This window comes from Dermacentor andersoni, chromosome 8, assembly GCF_023375885.2.
Source record: "Dermacentor andersoni chromosome 8, qqDerAnde1_hic_scaffold, whole genome shotgun sequence".
In the NCBI taxonomy this organism is placed as follows: domain Eukaryota; kingdom Metazoa; phylum Arthropoda; class Arachnida; order Ixodida; family Ixodidae; genus Dermacentor; species Dermacentor andersoni.
The window spans coordinates 8,452,763-8,469,529 of NC_092821.1; positions in this window are offsets into that span (position 1 = coordinate 8,452,763).

Genomic DNA, 16,767 nt, shown 5'->3' on the forward strand with positions numbered 1-16,767 from the left:
CTATATAGCTCTACGAAAATAAAAGTGGGTGTATTATGGTGATTGAATATATATATATATATATATATATATATATGTGTGTGTGTGTGTGTGTGTGTGTGTGTGTGTCTGTCTGTCTGTCTACCCAATATTATTCGTCATTTCCTTGTGTTCCTTATGCTCAATTATTCGTGTTTGTTTCATCAACTCCTGAAAGGAAACACCCTGACAGTGGGCACACGGCCGCGCGCTCGAGTTCTGCGAAAGCTCTACCACCGACACACTAAAAGCTCCGAGCAGACCGAATAACTATTCTGTGGGACGAGAAACGTACTCTGTAATATGACTTAGCGTCGGCTGCAACGGAATGTATTGCCGCCGTATTTATTATTATTATTATTATGAATTCGCATTTTCAACGTGCAAGAACAAATGATTCCTAAATTGCAGCAAATGTCAAGTTCATTAGAGAGCACCAGACACGCACCACTTTTGCCCGCACACGCGAGAAAGACGTAGCTGCTACACGTGACAACGGACGACAGCCGCACCAGTAGGGTCTCGCAGAGAGATGAGCGTCGCTCATGGTTTCAGGACACAATGGCTATCGACCAAATGAGCACGAAGAAAACAGAAATTATGCCTGATATACTCCATATAGACTTTATATTATTGTGGCCAAATTGTCTTTTTTTAAACATGAATTGAGGTTTCATGCTGTTAGTAATGTGCACTAGAGCGTCTAGAAAAATGTGTTCTACCCCTTAAAGACATGGCTTACGCAAAAATGCCTTAAGCAATGCTTTCGCACTAAAGTTGTGTCCTCAATAGTTTCACGGAAGCCTCTCTGGTCGGTATGAATCATGGCAAAGAAAGACATAGACCAACGAAATAAAAGCAATACATTTCGGTTCTATACGGAAGCCTTGTTCACAATAGGGCAAATAAAGCAGAAGAGCATATTTAAGTCGGTTTTAGCATAGGGCGGGGGAGGATTCCTTCGTTCCAGATGAGCGTGTGTCCTGTTGATTGCGTCTCTAGGAATCCGAGTACAGGCATGGCTTCCAATTTCTTTCCTGGCCGATTATACTAGAGTTCATCCAGTCACTATTGTGTTTAGTCGTTGCTGCATGGGCTGCCAAAGCATTTCATTCCACGCTTTTCTTATCCACGTCATTCTGATGTTGGCGTAGCCAATGTTTAATGTTGCCTATCGCTCTAATGTAGATAGCATTCATACACATGTTTCAAAGGTCCGAATTCGTGCCAGTAAAATTTTTTATACGGTTTGTTACCGGTATGGCGGTCTCGTTGGTTTGGCATTGTTTGTCACTGGGATTGTTCTTTTGTATATGTAGCTTCTTGTCGGGTTCTTATGGATTTGATTTTGTGCACAATGAGATGTTACAAACACACCTTGCATATAATTGAAAAAAAAGGCTTACGACGGAGATAGCCTATATGCATTGGCATATATATGTGTCAATAAAATACTCGAGCCTCATTTCTGCGTATACAAAAAAATGTTATGTCTCCTCGAAGGCATGGCTGCTCGCAATAATGAACCTCCAAGCCAAGGTTTTCTCTAATGCCTATTTTTTATATCTGAAGGCTTATGTGGCATGCACAAACCACTTGCATCAATTTCTCATTGAGATGAGCAGTCTAAAATTTAGTTTGGAGCAATATATGCGATAATTAACTGATTTAATCTGTCTTCTAATGACTCAAATTGTATGATTCTACTTTGACAAGCCTTTTATGAAATTAGTTTGTCATACATGGCTTTCTAAATTGAAGGTTTCCGTACATATTAAAGACTATGCTAACTATGAAAATGCTGCTTGTGTATGTCGATTTTTTACTTTGTCACACAAATTCGTTACACCCAAGTGCAGTCAGTAAATGGGAAACTGCATGTCTGCAATGGGAAGTCAGACAATTGTATTCATAGACAATTGCATCTGGTTTGATAGCGCTCGCGCACTCGTGCATCACAAATCGAGCTCAGCTTGACCCTTGGCCCACTAATCAATCAAGCTTGATACTTTCAATTGCTAATTACCGGAACAGCACCAGATCCCCCTCTCTGTAAAGGGGTGGCACGCGTTTGCTTAGATATAGGCAGATGCATATCTTTCTTTTGTATTGAAGTTCCCAGTACTTTCTAGTCTTCGATGAAAGTGCACAGCTCAGCACAATGCATGGATGGTATACGTAAGGCTGCTTTGTTATTTAAGCTCAATCAGCAAGAAGCAGCTACTACCATTTTTGCAAACCTTACCCCATTTCCTAAACATTCCTTGATCAAAAGTGTATGAAATGAATCCATGCTTGTACTATTGTTTCTCAGGTAGACGTCGATGACGGTGTGCATGATGAAAATGGTCAGCTGAAGAGGCTACGCCTGGATGCTAACAATTTATGCTTGCAGTTCACGGGGGCCCTCCTTAAAGCTGCTTTTACAAAAGAAGAGGTTGAGGGGAAGTACTTCCTTGGGCGGCCGTCAAATGCGTTCCACAGAAGCATGCGTTGGATTTCAAGAACGTCAACGCCATACTTAGTACGTGTGTGACAAAGAAGCATCTTAGTATTCTTTGTGCAGCTTTCAACAAAACTTTTTTCATGGTAATTTCAGTGGTATCTGAGGGTACTGCATTCTTCCCTGCTAAAAAAGCTATTAACCTGATTATAACAGCATATTGTAATACAAGTTTTGCCAACATAACTAGAAAATTGTCATTACTGTTGTCATATGTATTTTTGTGATAGAGGCCCTGGTCATATGAACGCACTGATACTAAAATATCCTGACTTGTGAAAAGCTAACATTTATGAACAAGGTCACTTCGACAATGTCTGCCTGCACAGCAAAGGCATTTTATAATCTTGCTATAGAACGTCCATAGTACCGGTTCAACTGCTTACATGTTGCTTGTATCATTTCTTGGTTCTTAAGTGCCACACTTAAGTCAACTCGTCTATGTGCCTGCGCCCAAGTAAAGCTGCGACACAGTTTCTACTGGCACCTTGCCTTTTCTAAGATAATTCACACATGAAACTGCCATGTACTCGTCACGATACCTATATGGAAGTTCATTAAAATGAAGTTGATTTACCGCTTTTGTGTGTAGATCACAATTGGTATGTCATGCATCTGTTGTTGTTGCGCACATCCATCACGCTCTCAGCTCTAATTCAGCCATTTCATGCAGTTTAGAAAGTCTGCACAAAAGAGATGGAGATGTTCAGAGGTCACAGGGTTGAAAACTTGTGTCTTGTACACTTCCTTTTTCAGGAAGAGATGCATGGTGTGTTGCAATGTCAGAGTAGCAAAACCAACATATTGCTATTTTTTCTTTTTTCTAGACTACACAATGCAATGTTTCTGCGTACTTTCAGGGCAGCTGGAGAACTCGCTGTGCTCATTACTAGCCCGGGGATAATAAATGGATGCGTGCAAGCACACCTGCAAACCTGTCTTCTTCTGTTGGATGCCACACCTAGCCGCTTGGCAACGTGTAACATTTGCCTTTGTTTAGTGCTGGCTTCTTTGAGGGAAACAATTCCTGTACGTGCTCACTATATACTTTACAATAGCCAGCATTCTAACGTTTCTTCACAATTGTCCAGCTAATTTATGCTGCATCACTATGAACATTAAGTAGCTTACATCAAAGCTTGCATGCTATTTACTAAATAATTACTGCAGTCAGTTGAACGGTATATATATTTTCAAACGGCAAGAAATATATGTTACTCAGAACGTCATTGTAGTGCTCAGTGAATTCCGACAAGGAGTTCTTAGACAGCTGCAAATAGGTTTTTAGGAACTACATAAACATTTTATTCCGGGGATTATCAAAGGTTTTAAATGCTTGCAACATATTCGTGGCCGGCAGTTTACAGCAAATTACTAGGAAGTTAGGATGTCTAAAGATGGTTAATAAATAGTTGCTTTACAGTTTATACGAAGTACACAAAAGATTTTATCAAAGACAATAAAACGTTATTTTTGCAATATATAATTGCACAAGAAATTATCTCCGAGTAAAATTTTCATGTACGTCCTAAAATCTCTAAAGCGACCATTTATTGACCACTTTTCAACATCCTAACAACTTTCTATGAAGATCCTGTCCACTATCTATGGAGAATAGTCGACAGGATGTTACTAGGAAGTTGTTAGGATGTATAAAGATTGTTAATAAATCGTCGCTTCACAGTTTACACATTCTACCAACGTAAGATCATAAGCAGTCCGTAAGAATTCAATCGACATTTTATATTTATATTTTCAATTCAATATCGGTGGCCAATAGTCGGTAGGACGTTACTTGAAAGTTGTTAGAATGTCTAAAGACGGTTTATGAAATGTCGATAGCTTCTAGTAACATTTGTCTAAATTCAATGTTACTAACATTTTTTTGTAAGAGGTTAACAAAAAGAGTCCTAAAGATGCAGGAGCCGATGAAAGGAAGCCACAATGCCGTGGATTAGGGAGCTGTTAGGTGTGCTGAATCGGCGGAGCAGGCCTATCGCGATGTCGTGTTGCACTTTGTTTTCTCGCTTTAAATACGTTGCTACCCTCTGTAATCAGGTGACGCGCACTTACCAAACGTGTTGTGTGTCTCAGGGTCTCGTGATGCATGGTAAAGTTACCGAAAACAGCCCTAAAGCTGCGGGAGTCGCAGAAAGAACACCATGATGCCGTGCAATAGTGAGCTGTTTGGTGTGCTGCTTCACCTGTGCGGGTGCATTGTAACGGTCATGCCGTGCTGTGTCTCATCGCTTTAACAACGTTACTAGGCTCTGTGATTTCATGAAGTGCGCTTACCAAGCGTCTTCTGTGATTGAGGCGCTCGCGGCGCGTGGCACAGTTACCAATCAGACTCCTGAAGATACGGGGGCCGCTGAATAGACGCCATGACGCCGTGGAATAGTGAGCTGTTTGGTGTGCTGCTTCGGCAGAGCACGCTTATCGTGATGTCGTCTTGCGCTTTGTTTCATCGCATTAACCACGTTGTTACACTTTGTAATTAGGTGACGCGTACATAACAAGCGTGTCGTCTGTCTGAGGGTCTCGTGATGCATGGTTACGAAAAAGAGCCCTAAAGCAGCGGGAATCGCTGAATGATTGCCATGATGCCGTGAAATAGGGAGCTCTTTGGTGTGCTGCTTCGCTTGTGCGGGCGTTTTGGAAGAGTCGTGCCGTGCTGTGTTTCATCGCTTTAACTGCGTTATTACGCTGTGCAATTTGACGACGTACGCTTACCAAGCAGTGTTGTGTGACTGAGGTGCTTGTGGCGCCGGGTACCATTGCCAAACAGACTCCTAAAGGTGTGGGAGTCACTGAAAGAATACCATGATGCCGTGGAATAGGGAGCTGTTTGGTGTGCTGCTTTGTCTATGCGTGTGTTTTATAACGGTCGTGGCATGCTGCATTCCATCACTTTAAGCAGGGTATTACGCTCTGCGATATGATGACGTGCGCTTACCACGCGTGTTATGTGACTGAGGCGCTCATGGCGCATAGTACATTTACCCAACAGACTCCTAAAGATACGAGGGCCGGTGAAAGGAAGCCATTGGTGCGGAGTAGAGATCTGCTTGTTATGCTGCTTCGTCTGTGCGGGCGTATTGTAACGGTCGTGCCGTGCTGTGTTTCATCGCTTTAACCACGTTATTACGCTTTGCGATTTGATGACGTGAGCTTACCAAGCGTGCTGTGTGACTGAGGCGCTCGTGGCGCGTGGTACAGTTACCAAGCCGATTTCTAAAGCATAAATGCGGGTAGACCCAGTTGGACCAGACTCTATAAAAAAAAGCGTGTTGTGCGCAAACAAACAGGGACGAAGAAGAGGAGCAACACAAGAACGAGCGCTTACAGATTCATGTTTAAATACCTTTATGTGCCTTCATCCTTGTGTTGCTCCTCTTCTTCGTCCATGTTTGTTTGTGCACAAAAATATTTAAATATAGACTCCTAAAGATACGGAGGCCACTGAATAGAGGCCATGATGCCGTGGAATAGGTAGCTGTTTGGTGTGCTGCTTCGGCGGAGCAGGCTTATCATGATTTCATGTTGCGCTTTCTTTCATCTCTTTAATCATGTTGTTACACTCCTAATGAGGTGAAGCGCGCTTACCAAGCGTGTTGTGTGTATTAGGATCTCGTGACGCATGGTACAGTTACCAAAAAAAAGTCCTAAGGGCGCGGGAGTCGCTGAAAGAATGCCATGATGCCGTGGAATAGGGAGCTGTTTGGTGTGCTGCGTCGCCTGTGCGGGCGTTTCATAACGGTCGTGATGTGCTGTGTTTGATCACTTTAACCACGTTATTACCCTCTGCAATTTGATGTCGTGCGCTTACCAAGCGTGTTGTGTGACTGAGGGGCTCTAAACCCCTGTCTTCCCGTTTATTGCGTAACGAGGGTCTCGAATCCGGTAACATTGATGCCTTCAGGTAGCATATGTGGGTTTATTGACCGGTTGCCTTCACCGAAAAAGGTCACGTTCTCGTGACATCTGTGGAAGAAAGGATGTTCTACATCCACCGCCAAGGTCTGTGAGTCGTGACGCTGGCTAACACTGTCAGGGTTCTACTAGGGAACATATATACCCAAGAAAGTGGATGGGGAAACGGCGCCACGTTACCTCAATTGGTAGAGCATCGCACGCGAAATGCGAAGGTTGTGGGATGGTACCCCATCTGCGGCAAGTTGTTTTTTCATCCAGTTTCATTTGCATTATATCATCGTTTCTTTACTTCATTTATCACACACAAGTAATTGCCCCTATGGTGTCCTCGGTGTCAGTGTTCATTGGCTGGTTATGATATGTCTTGTAGCACTGTGTTTTATCGATTTAACCACGTTGTTACGCTTTGAGATTTGGTGGCGCTTGCATGCCAAGCGTGTTGTGTGTCTGAAGCACTCGTGACGTCGTGGTTGAGAAACCAAAAAGTGTGCTCAAGGTACGGGAACCATTGAAAGGAAGGCATGATGCCGTGGAGTAGGGAGCCCTTTGGTGGGCTCCTTCGCCGCTGCAGGCTTTTTGTTACGGTCGTGTCGAGCTCTGTTTCTAGAAGAGTTGACTGTTGGGCGAGTTGGTCGTCCATATTTGAAGTAGTAACTTAGGGCGATAAAAACACGGAAACCAGATCGTAACAAATTCGTGCACCGTCCTTGTACGCCTTTCTTGTTTCCGTGTTATTATCGCTCTGAGCTCTATTTCGTCTCTTCAACCGCTTTGTTGCGCATGCGTTTTGGTGGTGTGTGCTGAACAAACTCGTTGTTTGTCTGAGTCACTTGTGACAGAGGGTACAGTTACCAAAAGGCTCCTAGATGTGCGGGAGCTACTGAAAGGACGCCGTGATGTCGTGAGCTGTTTTTTGTGCTGCTTCGCTGGTGTTTGATTTTTGTAACGGTCATGTCGCACTTTGTATCAACGCGTTAAACGCGTTGTTACGCTCTGATTTTTAGTGACGTGCTCTTACCTAGCGTGATGTTTGTCTGAGTCGCTCGTGAGGGGTGGTACAGTTACCAAAAAGACTCCTAGAGGTGTGGTAGCCGGGGAAAGGAAGCCATTATGCCGGAAGTAGGGATCTGTTTGGTGTGTGGCGTCGCCACTGCAACGACACGCATTTCTGATGGCCAAAGGTAGAAGCGCTTGGCTTATCTGATTGTGGTTAGCATCTGTTGCTTTGTGACTGCTGTATCTCATGTCAAAGACAACAATAAATGTGACCTACGTAACCAGCGCTTCTTGCTCAATTATTTATGGGCTGGTGTGTGTCTGCGTCGTATATTTCACCGTCAATTCATGCTCACACTTACGGTAGTCAGTTTCATTGAAGCGAAGTGCTTGCTCGCTTCATAAACATTGTTTCTTTATCGATATCAGTCAGAGTATTAGTTGTTCTTAAATCTGAACTTTATGTTCCTCTTCTGTTCGGACGCACTGCATTAGACCTCATGCAAGAAACTGGTGTTTCATGTTGGAATGGTCTGACGGATATGGATATTTTACATACGAATTGTAAACTTCGCTTATTTAAGGAATAATAATTGCAGTAATGCAGTTTATAATCATCCATCAATCTTTATTTTTCGTATTCATTCATTTACAATATATGAATGCTGGAACAAGAACTAAAAGCTGCTTTTTTGCATCTTGACAAGGTTCTTGCGCGTATTCACGACAACGGGGACATCGTAAAATAAAGTTTGTCCACTTTAGTGTGTGCAATATACATATGTATAAGTGAAAATATGTAAGCCGAAATGTGCAATCAGTGATACAAAGCAGTGTGTTTAGTCAGTACTAATGACATATATGAACATACAGTGAATTACTTTAATAACTTTCAATTGCTGAAAAAGTTACCATATAACGTTCAATTAACATACCAAAAGACAAATAGCAAGTGAGGGTGTGTATAAATGTTTTGCAGGTTACATCCTATATGTTATCAATACTTAAAATCACCTAATTAAAGTAGTAAGTAGTGGTTTCCCCTAGCCAAAGGAATGTTTACAAATAATTACTATGTTTTAATTAGGAAGTCTCGTATTTTTTTTGCTAGTAATGTCAGTTATCTCGACACCGTTTTCATGAAGTTTATTTAATTCGGGTAGGATGTATTGGATAAACGATTTTATCAATAATTTGTACGGGAGGGTGGCAGCAGCCATCTCTTTCCCGAATGTTATAGGATATATCTGTTGGTTCTGTTAGGTTGCACAAACCCAAGAACGCTTCATTGTCATACCTAATGTTTCACTTGATGTACTTACATATCTCTTAATATTGCATTTAAATATTAAACTGTCCTACTTTTGCCATCTTGTCTTTTCTACTGGATGCGAGTATGAACTGACTCGGCGATTAATTTGCGTTCTGCTCCCTAATTTTGAATTTTTATTGTTATCGAAATTTTCTGAACAGGACAGCATACTGAAATTATGCGTCTTTAATTACTTCTTCTGTGGTATCTTACATGTTAATATCTGTTGTTTGCAGTGCGACACTAGAAACAAACGATAAGATTGTAACATTACCATTCTGTACTTATATGCTCCGTTGCCCAACAAGGAGGTCGGATTATTAAAAACTGACTTACTGACAGCAAACAGGCATGATTGTGCTCGTAACAGGGATGACATCGTCCTTCTCATGATAGTCTAAAACATGTGTATTTGCATTTAAGCACGCCGCACACGAACCTTCAACATTTCTGCGTATTTGCGCCATTCCTGGTGCTGCTGTAGAAATTTGTGCTGCCACCCGGCGCTGTGCTCAAAGGTGTTTTTATTACTGTTTCATAGCCCTGAAGGAAAAACACCCAGCCAGGTACAATGCATTTTCGTTTGTGCAGGGAAAATTTTGAGTTACCTTTCTTTGTACATGCAAATTAATTATTCAATAAATTTTCACGAAATGTTTTGTGCCCGCTTCTCTTCTCACAGCTGCTACTCGCATTATTTCCAGAATGTGGGCGCTGCTGCTTCATGCCCCCATCAATTTCTTTTGGATACAGGCATTGTTGCATGCAGAAATGCGTAGTTATTATTAAATGTGCCACCTTCTCAGATGTCGTGCTTTCCACTTGGGCTAAATATAAATATTCGAAATCTCAATATAATGTCATGAAGGCTTGATACTGTTTGCAGAACACTCTCTTTCAACGTGGTCCGCATCAAAGAAACAGGTTGCGGGTCGAACCTGTATAAAATACATTCACCTCTACGAAAGCAACATACTTTGTGTTTTATGAACCATTCTATGTCTTCCACATTTATTCATATAATTACCAAGTATATACCAGCTTATTTCAAGAGGCACAACTTTTTTGGTGCATCGTGCCTTCTACAACAATTGGTGCAAGCTTCCTTGTCTAAGGGACCGGCGCTGAAGGTAGCAAAGGGGCAAACGTGATTTATAGACTGTGATGCAGACTGCCCCTGAATAATAAGCATAGAGAGTTTGAGACAAAATGTTGATTTCTGCTTAACAAGTTTTATAGCAGTCGCAAGAGGATTTCCGAAATAATCTTTGGTGGGAATATTACCAATATATGACTGATTAGCATGTAAATAACCAATTGCAGTTAACGGTATATTTGATCAATCAGCACTCTATAGCGGATTGCTGGAAGAATTCTAAAGCAGAATAATCTCAAAAGCAGATACTGCAAACAAGCTATAAAAGGAACGGCTGTTCCAGTTGAGATACTTATTTTGCTGTAGATATGAATTTTGCTGTAGGGTGTGCAGAAACAATGACTGATACAGCAACACACCCCATCGCAGAATTTGACTTGCAATTTCTCGAATGTGGGAGCACAAGCACAATTTACAGCGAATTTATGTGCTTTCAGACTAGCTGCCTTCAATATGCAATGACATCTCCCATAAAAAAATACAAAAGCTAATTAGTAAAATGTTGTCACTAATTAACTACACTGACTTTCGCGCAAACTGATGTCAGTCGCAGCTATGAAACTTTCACAGCAATAAAATGTCATTTTGTCGTAAGACATGAATATTAATTGATATTAGAGAGTGAGCCACGTCTAAGAATTTTGGGCGTAGCGCCTTCGCCTATCTTTATGGACCTTATTTTCGTAATCTTTCTTATGGGCACAAAGCCTTGCACGTCTTTACCCGCACGGCCTCCTGCGCACACCCACGAATTATTTGCATTGCTCCTTCGGCCACTCTCTGAACAGCACTGCAGTGCACTAGCGTAACTCACTGAACAGCGCTTTCAAAAAATTGTGTTTCTGAAGGCCAGCTGAAGTTCAACAACTTTTCGTTACCTACGTCAAAAGGATGCTTTTTTTGTCATAACTTACGATCTTACAGCATTTAATCGTAACTTTCCTGATGAGCTTTAGGAGCGTTTTATTCTTGCCCGAAGAGCTGCTATAACGCAGCTGGAAAGTTAGAACGAAGTGCCTTGAATGCATAAATTTTGAGTAGAAAGTATCTTTCCGACGTTGCTAACTGAAAGTTGTGGAAATTCTGGCAATCTATTGAAATATAATTTTTGTTAAGAGCTAGCAGCTCAGTGAGTTACGTTAGTGCATTGCGGTGAATCTTGACGGGGGACCGAAGAGCGAATATTCTATATTCATGGGCATGCGCAGAAGGGCGCGTGGGCGAATAGTTGCATGGCTCTATGCCTATACGAAATATCACAATACCAAAAGGCTACTTGCACCTATTCTAAAGGTTACTTTATTCTTTTTGATTTGTAGATGCATAGAATTGTTAGAATATGCCTATCTATTAAACGTTACTTGAGTAAAGGTTGCAATTTTCTTGTTAATTTGCAGGTGCACAAATTTGTAAGAATATGCCCCTTTAATAACCGTTACTTGAGCACTGCTTATAATTCAGTTTTATTTATAGGGGCGCCAACGTTTATCAGAATATGCTACTTTATTAAACTTTACTTGAATAAAAATTAAAATTTTCTTTAAAATTTATAGGTGCCCAAATTTGTGAGAATATGCCCCTTTATTAAGCGTTACTTGAGTGAAGTTCACTATGTAACCTTTAGTTATAGGTGAAAAAATTTATAAGAATGTGCCTCTGCATAAAACGTTGCTTCAGTAAAGGTTACAATATTTTTTATAACTTGTTGGTACACCAATTTGTGGGAATATGCCCCTTTATTATTGGTAACATGAGCAAACGCTACTATGTAATATTTATTTGTCGGTGTACGCGTTTATGAGAATGTGCTCCTTTATTAAACGTTACATGAATAAAGGTTACAATTTTGTTTTCAATTTGTAGGAGCAGAGGTTACTATGTAATTTTTATTTATAGATGCACAAGTTTATGAGAACATACCCTTTCTGAAACGTTACTTGAGTAAATGGTACAATATTGTTTATAATTTTTAGGTCCACAAATTTGTGAGATATGCCCCTTTAGTAAGAATTACTTGAGCAGCGGGTAAATGTAATTTTTATTTATAGGAGCACAAGTTTATCAGAATACGCCCTTTTTAAAGGTTACTTGAGTAAAGGTTACACTTTTGTATTTAATTTTTAGGTGTGCAAATTTGTGAGAATATACCCTTTATTAAAAGTTACTTTAGTATAGGTTACAATTTTGTTTTTGATTTTTAGGTGCATATATTAGCGACAAACGTTTCATAAGGGTTACTTTAGCAGAGGTGAACATGTAATTTTTATTTATAGGGGCACACGTTTATGAGAATATGTCCCTTTTATGAAACGTTGGCTGAGTGAGAGTTGCCATTTTTATTTTAACTTGCAGGTGAACCGATTTGTGAGAACATGTCCCTTTATTAGAGGAAGGTTATGTGTATTTTATATATATTGGTGGACAAGTTTACGAGAATGCGCCCCTTTATTAAACGTTACTTGAGTAAAGGTAACAATGTTGTGTATAATTGTAAGTCCACAAACTTGTGAGAATATGGCCCTTTAATAAAGCTTACTTGAGCAAAGTTTACTATGTAATTTCTATTTACATGAGAGTAATAGTATGAGAATTTATGAGAACATGCCGTTTTATTAACGTTACCGTTTTAAGAGCGTACCGCCCCAATTCGCAAGGGTATTTAGAAGAGTCTGTAGAGATGAGGAAAGGAAAGCGAGCGAGCCCATAATCGATTGCCGCTAGTCGATGTACGCAACTTTATTCTAATAAACTTATGTATTTCTAGGTTGGCCTCCTTGAGTGCAAAGTATCGACATACAGCAACGAAGAGGCTTCGAAGAATCGTTTGCCTGAAAGACCTGGAGGAGAAGAAATTTAACTGGTGGCTAGATATGTTAGCGCAGTCGCGGGACCAGGCTAACATATCTAACACAGATCGAAACATGAAGTAAACGGACGTTCACGAAGACAGACAAGATGCGAAAACGCCCACTAGTAAGCAAAGCTGTAGGTCATATTTTCTCTCAGTGTTATAGTAAGTGCACACAAATTGGAGGCAAAGTAACACTTTTCATTTCAATTTATTACTTACAAATCTATACTAAGGGAAAACAAACCGACGTCCAAAGCGATATTTTTTAACAACGGCTACGAGGACCCTCTTGCTCTGACCTGTTACTTTACGCTCGTGAAAAGGGACGAGGCAAAAAAAGGGCTGATGAATGCTGATGATGATATGAGCATATATAAAAGTTCACGGTGTTGTGGCATCTCTAAAGCCGTGCGTTCAGCCGAGTGGCTTGAAGAAAGGCCACAGCGCCCCTTGTTGTCAGGGCTGCGCTGTTTGCATCAGGCCAAGGACGTAAAAGAAACTCGTCCGGTAGCGTCCCCTATACATGCAGTGCTCGACCGGCGAGCTACTAACCGGCGAGCACTCTGAACGCCTCTAGAACTCCACACCCTAAATGTGAAGAAAGGGGGTTAACCGAGGGGCCCGATTTTTATTAGTCATATTATGAGAAGCCAACAAACACTGACACCAAGGACAACATAGGGGAAATTACTTGTGCTTAATAAATCGAATGTAGAAACGATAAGGTATTGGAAATTAAAGTGGATGACAAAACAAATTGCCGCAGGTGGGAACCGAACCCACCTGGTAGCTCAACTGGTAGAGCATCGCACGTGAAATGCGAAGGTTGTGGGTTCGGTTACCACCTGCGGCAAGTTGTTTTTTCATCCACTTTAATTTCCATTAACTTATCGTTTCTACATTCCATTTATTAAGCACAAGTAATTTCCCCTATGTTGTCCTTGGTGTGTGGTTTGTTGGCTTCTCATAATATGCACCTTAAATGTGTTTCTCTTATCAGAGCATTGGGGCAGCACCAAAGAAGTAAACTGTTTCTTTATGAAATTTAGGGTTTCACGGAGTTCTCTCTGGTCGGGAACAGGCATGAGGGAAAAAAAGGAGAATGCCGACTAAGTACTAATAGAAGAATTGAACAAACGCTATTCCTGTTCATCAATTATTAACTAAGTTGTACGGCATCCTAGAGCTGCTCAAGTAAACCTTTAAGGCTTGCTGTGTCGGAGTTGACGTACTTGTCGAAGAAGCTGCGGTTTTACAAGAGCTTCTTCGCCGACATCAGGAGCCAGTTGGCGTGCAAAGGGCGAGAAATTCCCTTTTGAATCGGCGCTCGTCCGGAGTGAACTGCAAGCCCGTGTTTCGCGGCCGCCATTGCCCGGACCTTCTTACGCACCCCAGCTGAGAGGCGAGAGTCGGATGGCGGAGCTCGAATGACCACGATGCCGCAACCACGCCGGTAGCGCGAACATGAGCGCTTACCCAGCAACACAGGTTGGTACGCACCGCAACCCCCGTAGACGGCAAGACACACTCAAAGCGCCCCAAGTTTGCACAAGGCTTCGCATGAAAGCACTTCGTGAGTTTCTTCCATTCCATACGGCGCGTAAATGGCCACAGACAGACTGCCGCTTTCAGACTCTGCGGTTGTTAGCGCGCCGTCTGCAATTACGGCATTCGGTAAACAAAGTTTCATACGACGGAGGCGATACCTTTACGGCAGAGTTTAGCTTTCCACGAACGCGGCAACCACTGGGTGAGGTGCGCAGTGACTTCGTTATTTCTTTCCCATTTCTTGCCTTAGGAGCGGAAAGTTGCTTCCGGGCCTTTGTTCGTATATCGAGAGGAGCATCAAGAAAGAAGCGGCGCCTTCTTCATTTGGTACTTCCACCACGTTAACGCTTTAAACGGGCGCCGGCCACCCCGGCAAGTCTGCTCTCACGATAGGCACGCGTTCCCCATGTGTCGTACTCTGCGATTACATCACAAAGGTTTGTTAAGGATCTACATAACCTCGCGCCATTCATCCCATTATATTAAGTAGTTGCAGAATTGCTTGCGAATTGCCCACGATATTTCTTCAAATTCCTTTCCAATTTCAGTCGGATACGTTTTCTCGCTCTTGATTATTCCACGCCAGCTTTTCAGCAAAGCCTTCGCGCTGCACTTTGCCTGCGAGATGCTTTCATGAGTAAATTCTTGGCTGCCAGTAATGATTGTCTTGTTATTTCTGAGGATATCGCCTTTAAACTAGGCAGCGCCAATGAGTCGCCTAGCGTGCTAGAGCTTATCAGGTTCTGTTAGATCAACTGCAGTCTAGTATTGTGCCTATCTCTACTTTATATTATTCCTCTTCAGTAAAACCCCTATCCCTATAAAGTATATTTAGATAGGCCTGTAACTTCCCTGGCTCTATCTCATCGGGTTTTCTTTTCACCAATACATTAGAAGTATTTTGCTACTAAGGAGCGATGATTAGTTGACAATCCTTTCACGCGTAACATAGGCAATGTTATGATCATAGCTGGACTTTTCGGTTGATAGTAGGATGCCAGCCCTCAATGCATATGCGCTGAGCACATCGATAGCATTTCTTAACGGTTTACATTGCGTGGATATATTACTGTGATTCGATGAAATTCTGAAGTCGTCAGCATGGACCTATATATATAATTGATATGGGTGCTGTGTAGGGCGTATGCTAGACGAATTAAGGCAGTAATAAATGCGAATGTAGTTTAGACACCAAGCAGTTTGAACCAAAGCGCTCATTATGGCAGCCGCCGACACATGTACAATGTGTGCTTAAGCGCAAAAGTCAGTGTAAAGCTTTTAATTTCTGAAAAGTTAGGACAAAGTGTTCCATGTTCTGGAGAAACATACGCTATGGTTCGCCTTGGCTATATCACTTGCCACCACTGTTCGCAGCATGTGGTTATGGTGTGTAGGGGAGTAGGTGTGCTGACCGACCCGCCTGGAGCCTAATTCGCCACTTCTCTGCATCATGACGCAAACGTGGCGCTGCGCTCAGTACAACGGTTTTCAGCGGCGCATGTCGTCTAGTACTTTTGGCAAACAGCGCGCAACAAATAAAGCACGCCGTATGAAAAACTGTCGTCTGTAGGCGTCACTTTGTGCAGTCAGTCTCCACATGTGTCTGTTGCTACGTGTTTGGAAGATGCTAAAAGTTGTTGAAGCTTCTATGGCGAAAAAGTGAGTGGCATAGTTAGCGGAAGCTCATCTCCGATAGCGAATAAGCGGAGTCCACACCAAATAGTGGCGGTATTTCTGCTTCAGAGAACATCAACAAGGAGATTTATTTCTTAATAAATCACGTGAGCTTAAAGCACCATTGTTCTCAGCGCCGACATAGGAGCAGCGGACACCGCATTTGAGCGAAGGACGCTTTGAGCAACAGTTCCTCAAGCGCGATTTCAACCATGCTGTCGACTACGAAAAGTTAAGCAAATATGCAATACTAAGGTACTTCCGCTCATCTCTATAATACGATGCTCGAGAAAATAAGAGCGAACGTTATTTGGGAATATGATGACACAACGGGATTATGACCGAAAAGCATCACAGATATCAGAGCAACAAGCTGCGAATAAACCCTGCGCAAGTTACGATGTCGAGACTTCTGTGCGGCGCTTGCGGAGCTTGTCATCGCGTACGTGTTGCATCATGCTCGGGCACTGGATCTGAAGTGGAAGGTTCCGCGGCTGCCGCAATTTCTCCTCGAGCAAAAGTAGTTTTTTGCATCACGTGCAATAAAGCTCGATTTAAAGCGTGTGAATTTCTGAGAAAAGAGCCGACGGTTGCACCCCTTAACTCTTCAGAAAAGGTAGTACGTTCGCTTGTTCCTGAAATATACGAAATATTGCCAGTTACGGCGTAAACACTGGTAAGGATATATTACTAAGCTTTAGGAAAGGCGAACGAGAACGACACTTAACTACACGGGAGCTGTAAATTCTGCACCAAGTGCAACATCCATGCTC